At 37.2% G+C, this 16,293-nt stretch overlaps 1 protein-coding gene across 9 annotated transcripts in view; it reads left to right on the top strand.

Annotated features, from left to right (window-relative positions):
• The window catches only part of Jade3 (jade family PHD finger 3), a 144,351-nt gene that overhangs the window by 3,717 nt on the left and 124,341 nt on the right, over nucleotides 1-16,293 (top strand). For 4 of the 9 annotated variants that reach the window (XM_076562013.1, XM_076562016.1, XM_076562011.1 and 1 more), the window contains exon 3: nucleotides 3,420-3,511. The exons of the other annotated variants lie outside the window; for them this stretch is intronic. The gene's annotated coding sequence lies outside the window, so the exon portion shown is untranslated. The remainder of the gene's footprint in view (nucleotides 1-3,419; nucleotides 3,512-16,293) is intronic. 9 annotated transcript variants of the gene reach the window in all.

The following is a 16,293-nucleotide window of genomic DNA, read 5'->3' as shown; positions in this document are numbered from 1 at the left end:
CTTGAAGTTATACTGGGACTTTGGCCAGTAGGAGGCATCTATGATATCATGAGTACCCTTCAAGCTACAAATTTGTCTGCTCCAACTCAGAAGCCATCACTATGCCCCACTACCAGTAAAGGTCAATTTCTTCTGATACCTGCTAATAAGAGAAAAAAAAAACTAAGCTGGTGTGGGTTTTTTGTTGTTGTTATTTTGAGACAGGGTTTACTGTGTAGCCCAGACTGGCCTTCCAACTCAGGATCCTCCTGCCTCAGCCTCCTGAGCTCTGGGATTACAAGGTGTGGGCTACTGTGTTTGGCTAGAAAGTTGTTTTTGGACTAGCTAACAAGAGAATGTGATATCAGCTTGGCCTATACATCAAACCCTCAGTGTTGAAATCTCCTGGGAAACTTGCTGGTATTATTCTTTTTAGCTTTTGAAAACTTAATTTTGATAAAATATATAATTTTCTGAAATGTTGCAAGATTGGTACAAAGACTCACTATATTTCCTTTATCCAAGGTCACTAGTTATCAGCAGTTTGCTTTCATTTGCTCTTTCTGTTTCTTTTTACAAATCATTTGTGCATAACCATTGGGAGAGTGATACTTGTCAAGGCCATCCTGTCGTGAAGAGTGCCTCAGATGCAACCACTGATATAGCAGAACATTGGTGGTGGGGCAGGGCCCAGAGGTAAAGTCTCCCTGTAGCTACCAGGCATATGTTTGTAAATCAAGTGGAATCTCTGATGCTACATAGAGAAATCATGACCAATTGTAAAAGTATTTAAGACACCCTCTCCCTTTCACTGTTCTTGTGTATTTTCCTATGTCAAATTTTAATACTATGAAAACTTTATGGCCATTAGTATAGTTTCCATTTTATTCATTCAGCAAACATACTGAGTGCTTTCTATTTGCTAGGGGTATAAAAAGAGAAAGATACTCATCCCCTTAAGAGCTTAATGTCCAGTGGAAAGAATTTGAGGAATCTTTTCAACAGTTAGGAGGAGGAATGTTCTGCTGATGGGAACAGAGGCCTGGTTAAGGATCTGAAGAGTAGATATCTGGGAGTCACTTAACTGGATATAACTGTATATATCCATCTTTAAGGCCTTTTGCTCTTAGGTGACAAAGTTCATGAATTAGGGAATCCTTTGAGGTTATACATCCACCACAGGGAGTGGACTCAGGCATACTTGGACTCATATTCTGGCTCTTCCTCTTGATCTTGGCTAGTTTACTTCTCTGTGCCTTGGTTTCTTCATGTGCCAAATCATATCTCTAAGGATGGTAGTGAGAATTTAGTTGAAGTAATATTTGCTCTGTAAACATTTATTTCATCTCCCCTTACCAAAAAAAGATGCTGTATGTTGGGAGTAACATATAAAGTGTTAAGTATTGAGGTAGGAGCCAAGGGGCTATTTCTGGTTTTTTTTTTTTCAACAGATAAATTTCTGATTGATAGTTTTAGGAAAGACAATGGCGATTGATTACCTTATGGAATAATAAAAATAATAGCAACTGATTTGGTAACAGTTTACTTTATGTTTAGCACTGGATAGCTCTCTGAGCAGAGGATATCTCTCAAAGGTATGAATCTTAAAATGGTGAAGCAGAGCCAACTTGCACAAGGTCACACGGCAAGGAAGAGATAGAATTAATTCTTCTGTGACTGAAACCAGTGGAGTATGTTTGGAGCCTCGAGAATGAATAATAATAAATAAGGTAAAAGGTAGAGAGAAGAGATTGCCAGGCAGGGGAAAAAGCAGTTGTTGTGACAGTACTGAGGTGGGAGAATAGAATAAAGGATTCATAGAGGTTTGGCTGGATCTGGGGAAAAAGGTAGGCAGAAGATTGACAGACTTTGTGGAACCTCATTAAGGAGCTTGTGCTTCATTTCAAAGAAAGGCAGAAGCTACTTGAAAGTATTTTATTAAACTTCCTAAACCACGCACACGGGGTGTTGTATATGTGTGTGTACTTCAGAAAAGTATCCAGTGGTACCTAAAAAAGCGTTAAGTCACTTCAACTTTCCACCTTTCATTCCAATAGAGGTGATGTTTCTGTATAAAACCTACACCAAAATGTTGATAGATGACTTTTATTGTCTTTTGTAAATATTGATAAGAAGAGTTGCCATGATACTAAAAGAAGGTACTGCTTAAGAATACTGGTTTAATTAGATTCATATCTCTTGCATTTTAGGCTTCATTAAGGGAAATCAGTTAGCTTTCATTAAGCCCTGTGAAATAGATAAACAATTAGAATTGAGAGGAAAAGTAATTTCTGGAATTCTGAATTTAGCATTACACATGAAACTATGGAGTATAAGGCTTTGGTTTAAATATATCATAATTAAGATACTTCTGTGACTAAATGGAAATTTGTAAATTTTTAACTTTGTGTGTATGCCATCTGTGATGGCACATTTGTGAGACTCTGGAAAGACTGAAACATTTTTTTCTGTAATGTTTTTTCATATTTTCATTCAAGTAGTGGAGGTTTTTATATTTGAAAATGTTTTTATGTACAGCGTAAACCTCACAAGACAAAAGCTGTGCTCGAGTTGCCTTGCCATACATATTGGGTCACAAACATACTCTTAAGTAGCCTGTACTAGTTAGCTTTTAGGGGTAAGAGAAAGTGCTTAGTTAGTGGCTTGATGATTTAGGGTGGCTTTGCATAGACAGCTGCTGTTTGGTCGACTAGTTGTTTAGGTAGGAGGCCCTAAGCTTGGATGGCTCATCACTATGTAGTCTCTTCTAGGTGGCTAGTCTGGACTTATTAACATAGTAATCTCAGAATCTCCAAAGAGAGAAGCAAGTAAAAGCAAGCACCAGCCAGTACATAAATATTGTTTTCAAATTTGCTGTCAAATTTGCTATTGTTCCATTGCTAAATCACAAGAATGCTTTCATGACCAAGTCCAGAGACATTGTGGGAAACCATTCAAAGAGTGGATATAAGGAGCTGTGAACAAATTGGGAACCTTTCCAGCAATAATGTATAAATGGTAGTGAATGGAAAGCCAGAGGGAGGCAGTGTGGTTTTGGAAGTAGATATGCTCACAAATGGTTCAATTATTCTTTGATCTTATACAGCTGTTATCAAAGGAGCTCCTGTGTTTCCTCAATACCCATTCATGTTTTATCACAAAATCCTTGTATATATATATATATATATATATATATATATATATATATATATATATATATATATATATATATATATTGTAGTTAAGCAAAAAGACTTGGGAATCTACCACCATTCGATGAGAGGAACATTGGCAATTTTGCCTGTAGCCCCTCCCCTTTTTCAAATATAATTTTTACCTAAGAGAAGAAACATTTATTTGGGCATTATAATAAAAACAAAGGATTCTTTGTAACTATGTTTTATTTATTCAAATTTTAAAAAATATCCCTGTGGTTGCAGTGAAGAATCCAGTGTCATACTGTGAAGTGATTGGCCAAGATCCACCAGTTTGGTGAATCAGGCTTCCACCTTTGTTCTGGAAGATCTCAAAGGTAACAGTCTTTGCATAACAGTTTTTTTTCAACAGCTTGAAGGCTGAAATTTATTATATAAAAATGTAATGATTCTTGGAAACATGGGAAACTGAGTAAAATGTTCATTTTGTGCATCATAGGGGTGTGTAAAAATTGAGGGATGATATAATCTTAGATTTTTCTTATTTCCTCCTAGGATAAAAATTTATAATTCCTGATATTTAAGTCAGTAACTTGAAAAGAGCCATCCATATTTATAAATATAGCATTTGACTTAGCACTTTATCCAAGAATTTATTCAACAAATACTTACAAGTTAATTGGATTATTGACTATAGTAGAAGATTGATGATATATTGAGTATCAGTCAGGGCTTAGTTATACAAGAGTATTCCACTGTGTATTGTATAATCTATAATGTATACAGTGAGAAAAATCAGGAACCAGTAGAGCAAGTGTTACCATTTATGTAAAACAGAGAGTGAGTTGAGGGCAAGAATATATATATTTTTGCTTATATAGACACAAAATATTTCTGGAGGGCTGTTCAAGCACTGACAGTTTGGTGGCATGCATGATGTGGACTAGTGGTTGAGAGCAAGACTTCATTGCTTAAGTTCTAATTATACATTTTTTTTAAGATTTATTTATTTATTTATTATGTATACAGTCTGCACATATCCCTGCAGGCCAGAAGAGGGCACCAGATCTCATTACAGATGGTTGTGAGCCACCATGTGATTGCTGGGAATTGAACTCAGGACCTTTGGAAAAGCAAGCAGTGCTCTTAACCTCTGAGCCATCTCTCCAGCCCCTAATGTATACATTTTTAATTTTAAGATGTGTTGTTTATTTTCCTATTTCAAAAATTATGTGTTTTTAAAAAGAGAACTGATACATAGTGATAGGAATTATGGACTCCTCCTCAACTTGACTTGATCAGATCATATATATATATATATATATATATATATATATATACACACACACACCTATGTATTAGATAGAGAGATGGATATTCAGGTAAGTTTTTTCCCCTTAGAAATGCTTCTTGATATACTTCTGACTTTTTCTTAAAGTACTGGGGGTTGAGCCTATCCAGGACTTTTCTTGTACAGCATGCATAGTATATCACTGAACTATACCTCCAGCTTTGAATTACATGTGTGTAGACTAGAGGACAACTGATGTGGTAAATATTAGCTTATAGGTCTTTGTTTGAGCATAAGTTTTCAGTTCCTTTTGGATAATTGCATGGAAATGGAATTGCTGATCTTTCTCGGATAGAAGTGGACCAACTGTCCTTCAAAGTGGTTCTGCCAGTTTGTATTCCAATAAGCCATGAAAGTGAAGTATGTGTTGAAGTTCATTTTGCCACATATGGGATGTTTTATTGTACCATTTGTTGAAAAGTCTATCTTTTATTTATTAAATTGCCTTTGCATCTGTGCATCTGTTTCTGAGCTTCTCTGTTCCATGAATTTGTGTGTCTTAACCATTTTTTCCATTAATTACACTCTTTGCAGTGCTGAGGATAGATCTCATTGCTTAAAGCATGCTAGGCAAATGCTCTACCACTGAGCCTCATCCTCAGCCATGATACACTGGTTACCACACTTTCCTGAGTACTATAGTTTTATAGTGAGTCTTGAAATAAGTAATATTAGTACTCTGACAATTTTCTTCTTCAGAATTGTAGTGAAAAGGGAACACTTAACTTGTTCTTGTCTCTCATCAACAATAATACTAGCTGTAGAATTTTGGGTTTGTTTTATAGTATATGTCCTTTTGTGTAGAAAGCAATTTACCTAGCAGGTTTGAGGCTGTTGTCTTAGAAGGCTTGCTTGCAAAATTGGCCCTTGACTGATAGATGGAAAATTGACTTCTTAAACATTTAAAAAAATGAAAATGTCATACCCTACCTTCATTTATTTGCTCTCCAGTGCTTCTTATTTCTTTTGTTAATCCTGGTTTCCCAACTCCCTTAGATAATTTTCTTTAGCTAGTCAGCATTCCAGCATGGAGGGGAAGGGGGGCGGCTCATAAGCTTCCACTTCTACTTGAGGAGCTATTGAGAATGATAGCTGCTAGGAGGAAAATCAGTTTTCTTTAGGAGTATAGTTCCTAATAGATTATCCATGCTTTAGTGGATGGCCCTACACCAGTGCATATATGGACAGCACAAATTGGACAAGTTGAGTTAGTTTTTAAAAAGCATATGAAGTTGGGAGAGAGGTGAAGGTGGATCTTGCAGGAGTTAGAGGGAAGAGTAGGTGGTGAATATGATCAAAATACATTGTATCCATGTCTGAAATTCTCAAAGAATTAATAAAAATTGTTACATTAAAATAAAACATAATTTTAATGAAGAAAAGAATTTCCTTTAACATTTTTAGGATAGGTTAGATGGCAGTAAATTCTGTTTTTGTCTAAGAAAGTTTTCATATTCCAATCACTTTTGAAGGACATTTTGTGTGATATAGAATAATGGTTGGAAGAGATTTTTCCTCTCCTTCAATATATTATTCCACTATTGCATATCATCTAGTTAAGTCTGGTATAATTATCCTTGTGCATATCTAATGTCTGCCTCTATTTACCTCTGGCTTCCTAAAGGTTTTCTTTTTGCCTTTGATTTTAAGCAATTTAAATATGATATGCCTAGATATGGCTTTATATTTTTTCATATTTCTCGTTTAATATTCTCCAAAGTCCTTTTATCTGTAGTTTATGTCATTAATTTCTCAGCCATTATTTTTTCAAATAATTTTACCTATTTTGTTTTTTGTTTGTTTGTTTGTCTAGGATTCCAATCCCAGGTTTGTTACACTGAATGGCTCACAGTTCTTGAATGTTGTGTGTTGTTTTTCTTTTTTTTTTTTTTTTTTCGTTTTTCGAGACAGGGTTTCTCTGTGTAGCTTTGCGCCTTTCCTGGAACTCACTTGGTAGCCCAGCCTCGAACTCACAGAGATCCGCCTGCCTCTGCCTCCCGAGTGCTGGGATTAAAGGCATGCGCCACCACCGCCCGGCTGTTTTTCTTTTTTTAATAGTTATTTTTAAACTATAAAAATATATGTCTGCACCACATGTGTGCAGTGCCTGTGAAGGCCAGAAGAAGGTGTCAGGTCCCCTGGAACTGGAATTACAGATGGTTGTGAGCCAGCATGTGGGTTCTCAGAATCCAACCCAGGTCCTCTGCAAGAGCAGCAAATGCTTTGAACCACTGAGCCATAACTCTAGCCCCTACATGCTGGTTCATTTTTTCCCTCCTTTGTCCACTTCTGTTTTAATTTTTAGTGGCCTTTGAACCACTGAGCCATCACTCCAGCCCCTGTGTGCTGGTTCTTTTTTTTTTTTCTCCTTTTTCCCCTTTTGTTTTAATTTTTAGTGGCCTGATCAATAAACATGACCTTCAAACTCATTGATACTCTTCTTGGCTGTATCAAGTCTACTGTTGAGCCCACTGGGTTGCTGTTTTTGTTTTTGTTTTTTTAACTTTTTTCTTTTTAGTATTTCTATTTGCTTTTTTCACCTAGGTTCTATTTCTTTGCTGAAATTATCTGTCTGGACTTGCATATTATCTACTTTATCCATTAGAGGTTTTCTTTCTTAACATGAATCATAATTCTTTTAAATTTGATTTTTGATAGTCTCAACATCTGTACTATTGTGTTTCGACCCAGTAACTGCTTTGTAACTTGGGGTATTTTCTTACCTTTTGATACACCTCATGAACATCCTGAAAGCTGCACATGGGCAAGAGATTCTGATAAATTTTTAGTAGTTAGAAAGCTCTGGTGCCTTTTCCTAGGCCTTTAGTGACGAGTTGGCCTGGTCAATGTTTTTGTTGGCCTGAGCGTGTGAAGATGGGAGGCAGGGTAAGGGCACCAGTGATTTCCTATTCTAGTGATACCATTTTTTAGTGTTTATTTTATATGGATGAGTACTTTGCCTGCAAGTATGTAGTGTACTATCTTGTGTGCCTGGTGCTCATAGAGGTTGAATTCCCTCAAACTGGAGTTGCACATGGTTGTGAGCCACCATTGTGGGTCCTGGAAAACTGAACTTGGGTCCTTTGTAAGAGCAGCAAGTGCTTTTTACTGCTGAGTCATCTTTCTAGCTCCCATGATAACTTCATTTTTACTATTCTTGGTTTTGGGTTGTCCGTTGTGATGCTTTCTAAATGTAGGGGGTTTTTTTGTTTTTTATTTTATTTTTTTTTATTTTTTATAGCTTTTCCAATTGTATTGCACTGTTATCAGGTAGGCAGTATGTCAGGTGTGGTTGGTTGAGGAGAAGGTGTTCTGATTATCTGATTGGTCAGTTACTAGAACCTGGGTCTTGAGTGTGTCCTAGCAAGGTTTCCTGTTCATTCTTCTTGTGTAGGGCTTCTTTCTCTTCCCTCCTACCCCTTACCATACCCCATTTGGTATACTAATGTCTTCCTCCCTGAGGATTTATCCCTTTATTCTATACTAAAGATGAGAGAAGGTGATCTTGGTGAGTTTCACAGTGGACTGTTGTAGTCATCCAGCCAGCCAAGTAGCACTATGGGAGCTTTCTCTTAGATTTTTCTTGGTCTTCACCATTAGAGCCTGGTGGGATTCTTGCAGGAAAAGCTTTTTTAAAGGGTAGAAATTAATCTATGGAACACAGAAGCTTCACACTATGGCTAACCATAGAATTTCTGGTTCAAAATTCCTACAGGCTTATGTGCCCAAACCAGTGTCTCTCTGCAGGTCCCTGGTCTTTTTGGATATGAGGGTAGTAGTTTGTCCTACAACTTCACTTCTCTGCCAGATCACCCTTCAGTTGGCAAGCTTTTTTGTCTTAAGAGTAGGATGATGGCCTCTGAAAGCTTTACATATCTGAGCTGAAATGTGATCCCTGTAGTAAGTTGCCTAATACAAGGCATCACATATCTAGAAAGCCAATACATATCTCTTTCTTTATATCTCTTTTACTTAACCCATTGAATTTTATGATTAGGGAGCATGGAGTAATTCATTGTTGCTTGGATTCTGCCTATTTTAGGCTTTAAAAACCTCTGTACCACTAGCAGGATGCTATCTGTCTGCTTTCTTTCAAAATTCTATGCATTCCTTGTAATTATTGAGCATATCTTTAACAACTTAGTAATTGTTTAATTAGAAATTAGAGCAAGATTTAGTCTATCTAGATTAGATTTTGTTAATGACCATGTGTTTGTCACTTTCCTCCACGTTGCCAGAGCAAGTCAGTTTAGCAAATGTTGGTTGGTTGCACATTGTGTTATGAATAAGACATTAGATTTTGAGTCTAATACAGGCCTGTCCTGGTAGAGTAATAGGTCTCCAAAGACGATAAAAATTCTGTGATGGGAAGGATATTGTAATTTCTAAAATGTATACATTCTAATCTATTTTAATATTAAATCCTATTGTTAGTGGTAGGTAGAGTTCTAGTAAATGCATATAGAAAACAGGAAGTACAACAATTAGTACTAACCAAAAAGATGACATGATATCTTTAAAAATTATAAAGCTAAATGGAAATTCTGGGGGTTGTATGAATTTCTATGGATTTTAACATGTATACTTTCATATAACCACCACCTCGATCTAAGTACAGAAGGCTTCCTTTACCCCAGAATAGTATTTTATGCTAGCTTCTTAATCACAGGACCTTCCTACTTTAATATCTGGATGCCATTAATTTGTATTCCATCATTATAATTTTGTCGTTTTAACATAAAATGAATGTCATCTTGTGAATCTTGTGTTTTTCACTCAGCATAATACTTTTGAGAACTCACATCATTCAAGTTGTTATGTTAATATTTTGTTTCCTTTATATTTGCCGCATAGAGTAGTCCATGGTACAGGTATATCACAATTTTTTTAGTCGTTCCACCTGGAAGGTTAGATGAATTACTTTTGAGTTTTGGTGATTATGAGTAGAGCTGCTGTAAAAATTCACAAGCAAGTATTTGTGTGCATGTAAGTTTGTATTTTATTTATGGGAATGAAATTGTTAGAATTATACTATAATTCACAATAACTAGTTAACTAGAATTTGAATGATGAAATAGAATGGCAGAAACTCATGTTTGGATCCTGCTTTTTTTTTTTTCACTGTTAGCTGTACAACCTTGAATGAATTTAATTTCTCTGTGTCTCTTAGTTGTTAAATGAATAATATGTAGGATTATTGTGTGAAATAAATAGCATATTAAGGATAAAAGACTGAACAATATTAGTACACTGAGTACATTATTATGCTTAATAGAATTGTTTCTTGTCAGAAACATTTGTCTGATTAGTTGAAGCAAGCATAACTAATCTGTGGTATTCTTGCTAGTTATATCTTCAAAATGTGTAAAAAAAATTGAAAAACTTCCATAGTAAATATGGATGCATGAGAGGTCTGTGTAACAGCCTGAGGTTGAATCAAATGGCAAGTTTTGGTGGTTTGATTTATATTCTCAACATGGAAGAATCATGTTCACCAAAAATTGAGTGTATTGCCATATTTTATACAAGAAGCTATGAAAATAGCTCAGAATTAACTACTGTCATACTGTCTATACAGGAAATCCTAGGTAAAGCATTCATCGAGTGTATAAACTTGAGTACCTCACCTCCCCAGAAAATAAGCCATTTAGAAATTATTAAACTTTTTTTTTTTCGAGACAGGGTTTCTCTGTGTAGCTTTGTGCCTTTCCTGGAACTCACTTGGTAGCCCAGGCTGTTCTTGAACTCACAGAGATCCACCTGGCTCTGCCTCCCGAGTGCTGGGATTAAAGGCGTGCGCCACCACCACCCGGCATAACTTTTTCTTAATATAAACCCAAGGCCTTAAGTGTGCTAAACACATTTTCTACTGCTGAGCTATATCCACAAATCTTTTAATTTTTCAAAATACTGTTGGCACCGACAAAGCCTGTCTTCTCAGAGTCCTCACAACATGATTGAAACATCTACAATTTCTCAAGTGTTACATTAAAAAACATATTTACAGGCAAACTCTTCACTTTTGAGGGACATTGAAAAAAATTAAAAAATTTTCATGCCCACTCAAATATCTCCCTAAAATATTGTATCATTAGAATATACAACAGAAATCACTACCCTTCTCCCCATGACTTCTGTGTAGTATGGCCTGGCTCAGTCTGAATAGCACCAAGGACAAAGCAGATGCATCTCTCCTGGAGAATTTTCTCCACCTGTTAATTCACCAAGCAATGGCTATAATTCAGTATATGGAACAAGGAACATAAATATTTTTTTTCTTGTCTGTTCAGTTTTGTAGAAACTTCAACTACAAATACTTCTTTCCTGCTTCATATTTTAGAACTAGTTGAAATAAGTCTCAAATAGTCCTTCATAGGTGTCACCTCTGAACTGTTTTTTTTTGTCTCTTCTCTGCATTACCAGTAATCCAATTCTCATTTTCATATTCACATACCCTGAACCTTTCCTCACAGCTGAAATACCCTTCTTTTGTTGCCCTGCCAATCTTATTTTCCAAATACTATGTCAGCAAAAGACCTCCCATTACACACTGCCTGAGATTCATTCCACTCTCCTAGGTACCATCCTTTAATCGATGTTCAGACTTCTGTTAAATTTTATTTTTTCTATTCACTATGGCACATAAATGTCATACTTCCTTATCCTTAACTAATTTAGATATGTATTACTTGCAGGCATACAACTAAAATGCTATTTGAAGATTATGAGACTTAAGTTTTTTATATATTATTTCTCAAAAATATGGAGGAAAATTGCTGCTTCCTATTTAATTAATAACCAAACTGAATGTATGCATGTGCATCATGTGAATGCAGTACCCACAGAGGCCAGAATAGGGTATTGAATCCCCTGGAACTGAAGTTATAGGTGGTTGTGAAGTGCTCCTGTGGATGCTGGGCACTGAATCCAGGTCCTCTTCAAAAGCCATCTCTCCAGCACTTGTCTTTTGTGTGTAGGCATGGTTGAGACAGGGTCTCACTATGTAACCCTGGCTTTCCTGGAGCTCATTATGCAGACCAACCTTGCCTGCTTCTGTCTCCTAAGTGTTAGGATTAGTGCTGGAATTCTTGTCCATTGTGTAATTGGTTATTTGGGTATCTTTTAAATATAGATAGATTTAGTAAACATCTGTATCCTACTTGTTTCACATGAAACATTTCTTATGTGGATATGATAGTACATGCCTATAATACCAGCATTCAGGAGACTGAATGTGAGTTTGAAACAAGCTTAGTCTCTTTATAGCGAGACTGTCTCACTCATAAGAGGACAAGGGAGAGAAGAAGGACTCAGTAATACTTACTACCTGTGTGCTGCATAGTAAGACTCTCTTAGAGGAGGAGTTAACCTCTTATAATTAGAGGTAGATCCTTGCATGTTTGTGTATATATCCATGTCAGGAGTCTAAATTCAGCTAGCACTGGGATAACTAACTTAAATCTTCAATTTTTTTATACTACTAAATAAATGAACCTGTAAAAACTGTTCTTCTGTTCTTTAGCCCCTTTAGGTAAGTATCTGCTTTTTAGGGAAACTCTCTAAGCCCCTTTCTTGACATGTTTCAATGCCATCCTCCCAGGTCCAACTTCTCTACCTATTTTATCTAAGTTTGTATTTATTAGTGTCTAAGCACAAGTTATTCTTCTGTAGTGCCTTTGTCTAGAATGCTTCCTATTTCTGTGGGTTTGTTCCATCCTGGATGTACTCCAGATCTCATCTTTTTCACCTCAGTGGTTCTTCCCACCTCTGAAGCTGGAACTAAATGTGCTTAATACTCATGACTAACATGACACAGTATGATAGAATATTTAATGGATGCACTGTCTTTTCATCTGTGTAGCACACCCTTTTGCAGTGTGACTTTGCAATAGCTCCTGTCAAAAGATGGAATCTGTTTACCTACTCCTTCATTGTGGCATATCTTTGACTTGCTTTGTCTGATACACTATAGTATAAGCTAATTGTAGGAAATTTAACCTAGGTTTGAAGAAGTCTTGTAACTTCTTTCTTGTTCCATGGAAATCTTGATGCATAATGTGAAGCTCCAGTTAGCTTGCTGCAGGAAGAAATAAGATAAGGAGAAAGACCCAGTTAATAGGCAACTAGGTAAGAAGGAGGCCATCTTAGACAGTTCAGTCCCAACCAGTTTGCTACTGTAACTGCATGAGAGGCCCTAGAAAAGGTTAGAAAAACCATCTAGCTGATTGTAGCCCAAATTGCTACCCTATGGGATTGTGAGCCAATAAAATGAGACTTATTTTGACCACTAAAGTTTTATATGATTGTTACAATAAATAACTGAAAGGGCACAGTTTGTAGTACTGTATCCCCTAAAAGTCTTAAAGGGCATGCCTATGGAAGGTTTTCAGTAAAAGATTGTTGTGAATCACTGTCTTTGTTTCACTTCAAGCTTCTCAGTCTTGTGATTCTCCCTGGCTCTCACAACAATCTAAAGTTTGGCCTTGACATATTCTTCCAGAATAACACCTGTACTTTGCTCCACTGGGTCAGTGTCTATATATTTGCCCAAATCATAGATAGCCTCATGACAGTTTATTCTTTACATCAGCTTCATGTTGCATCCTTTCTACTTACCCTTGTTTACTAATCCTTTTGAGTCAATCCATTGAATACCTCAGTGCTATAAAGCTGTTTCCAGGCTTCCCAAACCTCTGTCATCACCCTGAATGCTCAATATCTGAATCACATGTGTTCAAAGTTACTACAGTCCTTAAAGATTGGAATAATCTTTCCAGTTATGAAGTAGGAAAGCAAAGCTCAGGTAAGAAATCATCATTGGTAATTGCTTATTCAATGTCATATCATAGTAGTATCAAGACTAGAATTCACATCTCACACAAATTATTACTTAGTGGATTATCTGTTTCTTTCCATTATCTGGTTCATGTATATGAAACAAATTGTATTGGAAGTTTGGTGAGCATAATAACTGTTTACTTCTGCCTTTTCCCACTCCCCTTATTGCAACTAATCATTAGCTATTAGATGCATCAATTGTTAAAGAATAGTTGTTGATTAATTGACATTTTAAAGTCAACTATGCTCAGAACTGTTCTATATCTTGTTTGTAGTGATTATAACTGTGCATTTGTCAAAACTCAAACTGTACATTAAAAAGGATATTTTTTTTCCTTTTATTTTATTTTACAATACCATTCAGTTCTACATATCAGCCATGGATTCCCTTGTTCTCCCCCCTCCTGCCCCCCTCTTCTTCCCCCCAGCCCACCCCCCATTCCCACCTCCTCCAGGGCAAAGCCTCCCCCGAGGACTGAGATCAACCTGGTAGACTCAGTCCAGGCAGGTCCAGTCCCCTCCTCCCAGACTGAGCCAAGCGTCCCTGCATAAGCCCCAGGTTTCAAACAGCCAACTCATGCATTGAGCACAGGACCCGGTACCATTGCCTGGATGCCTCCCAAACAGATGAAGCCAATCAACTGTCTCACCTATTCAGAGGGCCTGATCCAGTTGGGGGCCCCTCAGCCATTGGTTCATAGTTCATGTGTTTGCATTCCTTTGGCTATTTGTCCCTGTGCTTTGTCCAACCTTGGTTTCAACAATTCTCACTCATATAAACCCTCCTCTTTCTTGCTAATTAGACTCCCGGAGCTCCACCCGGGGCCTAGCCATGGAACTCTGCATCCAGATCCCTCAGTCGTTGGATGGGGTTTCTGGCATGACAGTTAGGGTATTTGGCCATCCCATCACCAGAGTAGGTCACATGAACAACCTGGACATGAGTGGGAGTAATGAAGGGTGAGGGTCAAGGGAAAGAGAGCCTGTGGGAGCGGGAGATCCCAGCTGGATCAAGAACAGAGAGGGAGAGCAAGGAATAGGAGACCATGGTAAATGAAGACCACATGAGAAAAGGAAGAAACAAAGTGCTAGAGAGGCCCAAAGAAATCCATAAAAATACCCCCACAATAGACTGCTGGCAATGGTCAAGAGACAGCCAGAAAAAGGATGTATTATAGTGTATGTAATTTTTAATTAAGTTATAGTTCAAAGAAATTGTGCAAACATCCATTTATTTGACTAAATATGGCAAAATGTATAAGTAACATGTTATTACATGAAATTAAATTTGGCCCTTTAAAAATAAACATGCACATACAGTAGGTGTTCAGTAATGTCGTTTTCCTTTTTTCTTGTACTAGTTTCCTTCTTGGCGCACAAATGTTTTGTGATTATTCTCCTTTAGATATTTAACAGGTGACTTTTAAGATCTTAATGATTATCTTAGGGTAAATGTTCATGTGTACTTGCACATATACAAGAAAAGTACACATACACATCCATAAAAATGTCTAAGTATGCTATGGAACAGTAAATATGCATAAGCATAACCACATTATTCTAAAAGGTATTCCCCTAGGACCAGAATTTTATTTTCAGAAGCTTAGACTCAGGTATAAAATAAACCATTCTTCCTTTATTAACAGAAATTATTTAAAGCAAAACAAAATGATAAGTGGATGGCTTAATTTTCCTAAGGATATTTTCATACAATTATAATATAGGGGAGTAGACTTCTAAAAATTATTATATTTATTTATTTGTGCATATGCACATACACTTGTGTATACATACACATGTGCATGCACGTGCCACTATGCACATGTGGAAGTCAGAGGACAAGTTGTGGGAAGTGATACTCTCCTTCCACTATGTTGGTCCTGTGAATTGAAGTCAGACTTGGAGATAAGTAAGTGCCTTTACCTGCTGAGCCATCTTGCTGGTGTGGGAATAAATTTTCAGTTGATTGATTGCTATAATTTCCCCTCCCTCCTCTCCTCCCAGTGTCTGTCTCCCCCTCCTCGTTCCTCCTGTTCCCATCCTCCAATCCAGTACTCCTCTGTTCTGTTCAGGGAAGGGCAGGTTTCCTTAGGATATCAACAAAACATGGCATATCAAATTGTAGTAAAACTAAGCACCTCTCCATGTATTAAGGCTGGGCAAGGTGACCCAGTATGAGGAGTAAGATCCCAAAAGCCAGCAAGAGTGAGAAATAGCCCCTGCTCCCACTGTTAGGAGTCCCATAAGAGGAACAAGCTACATAACTGTAACATATAAGCAGAGGGCCTAGGTCAGTCTCATGCAGGCTCCCTGGTTGTTGGTTCAGTCTCCATAAGCCCCTATGATCCCAGGTTACTTGATTCTGTGGGTTTTCTTGTGATGTCCTTGATCCCTCTGGCTCCTACAATCCTTACTCTTCCCCTTCTGCAGGATTCCCTGAACTCTGCCTAATGTTTACCTTTGGGTCTGTATCTGTTTCCATCCATTGCTGGATGAAACCTCTCTGATGACAATTGGGCTAGGCATCAATCTATGAGTATAGCAGAATGTCATTAGACATCATTACATTGACATTTTTCTTCTCCAGTCATGTTTGGTTCTATCCTAGGTCTCTGGGCTATCCAGCTCTGGGTCCTGGAGCTCCAGGCAGTGTCAGGGATGGGCTGAGTCTCTTGGCATGGGTTTTAGACTAGACTAGTCATTGGTTGGCCAGGGAGTAGATTTTTTAAGTCATGTTAACTTACAGATTTTAGTCTGGTAGAGAAACAGAAGATACTGTTTGGTAGAATCAATCCCAGAGGCTTCAGGTTAACTTTCTTTAGGTTATAACCATTTTATATCTGTTTTAGCAGTCTTATTCTAGCATTCTTATTTTCAGTGCCTGTATATACCAAGACTCAAATACTCTTTTAATCTTCTTTGTATCCTGTCAATTCTCTTACTAAGCTAGATGAGTATTTGATCTGTGTT

Source organism: Peromyscus maniculatus, chromosome X (assembly GCF_049852395.1).
Source record: "Peromyscus maniculatus bairdii isolate BWxNUB_F1_BW_parent chromosome X, HU_Pman_BW_mat_3.1, whole genome shotgun sequence".
NCBI classification, from domain to species: Eukaryota; Metazoa; Chordata; class Mammalia; order Rodentia; family Cricetidae; genus Peromyscus; species Peromyscus maniculatus.
Note: the sequence above shows the minus strand (reverse complement) of the source record. Positions and strands in the feature narration are given on the sequence as shown.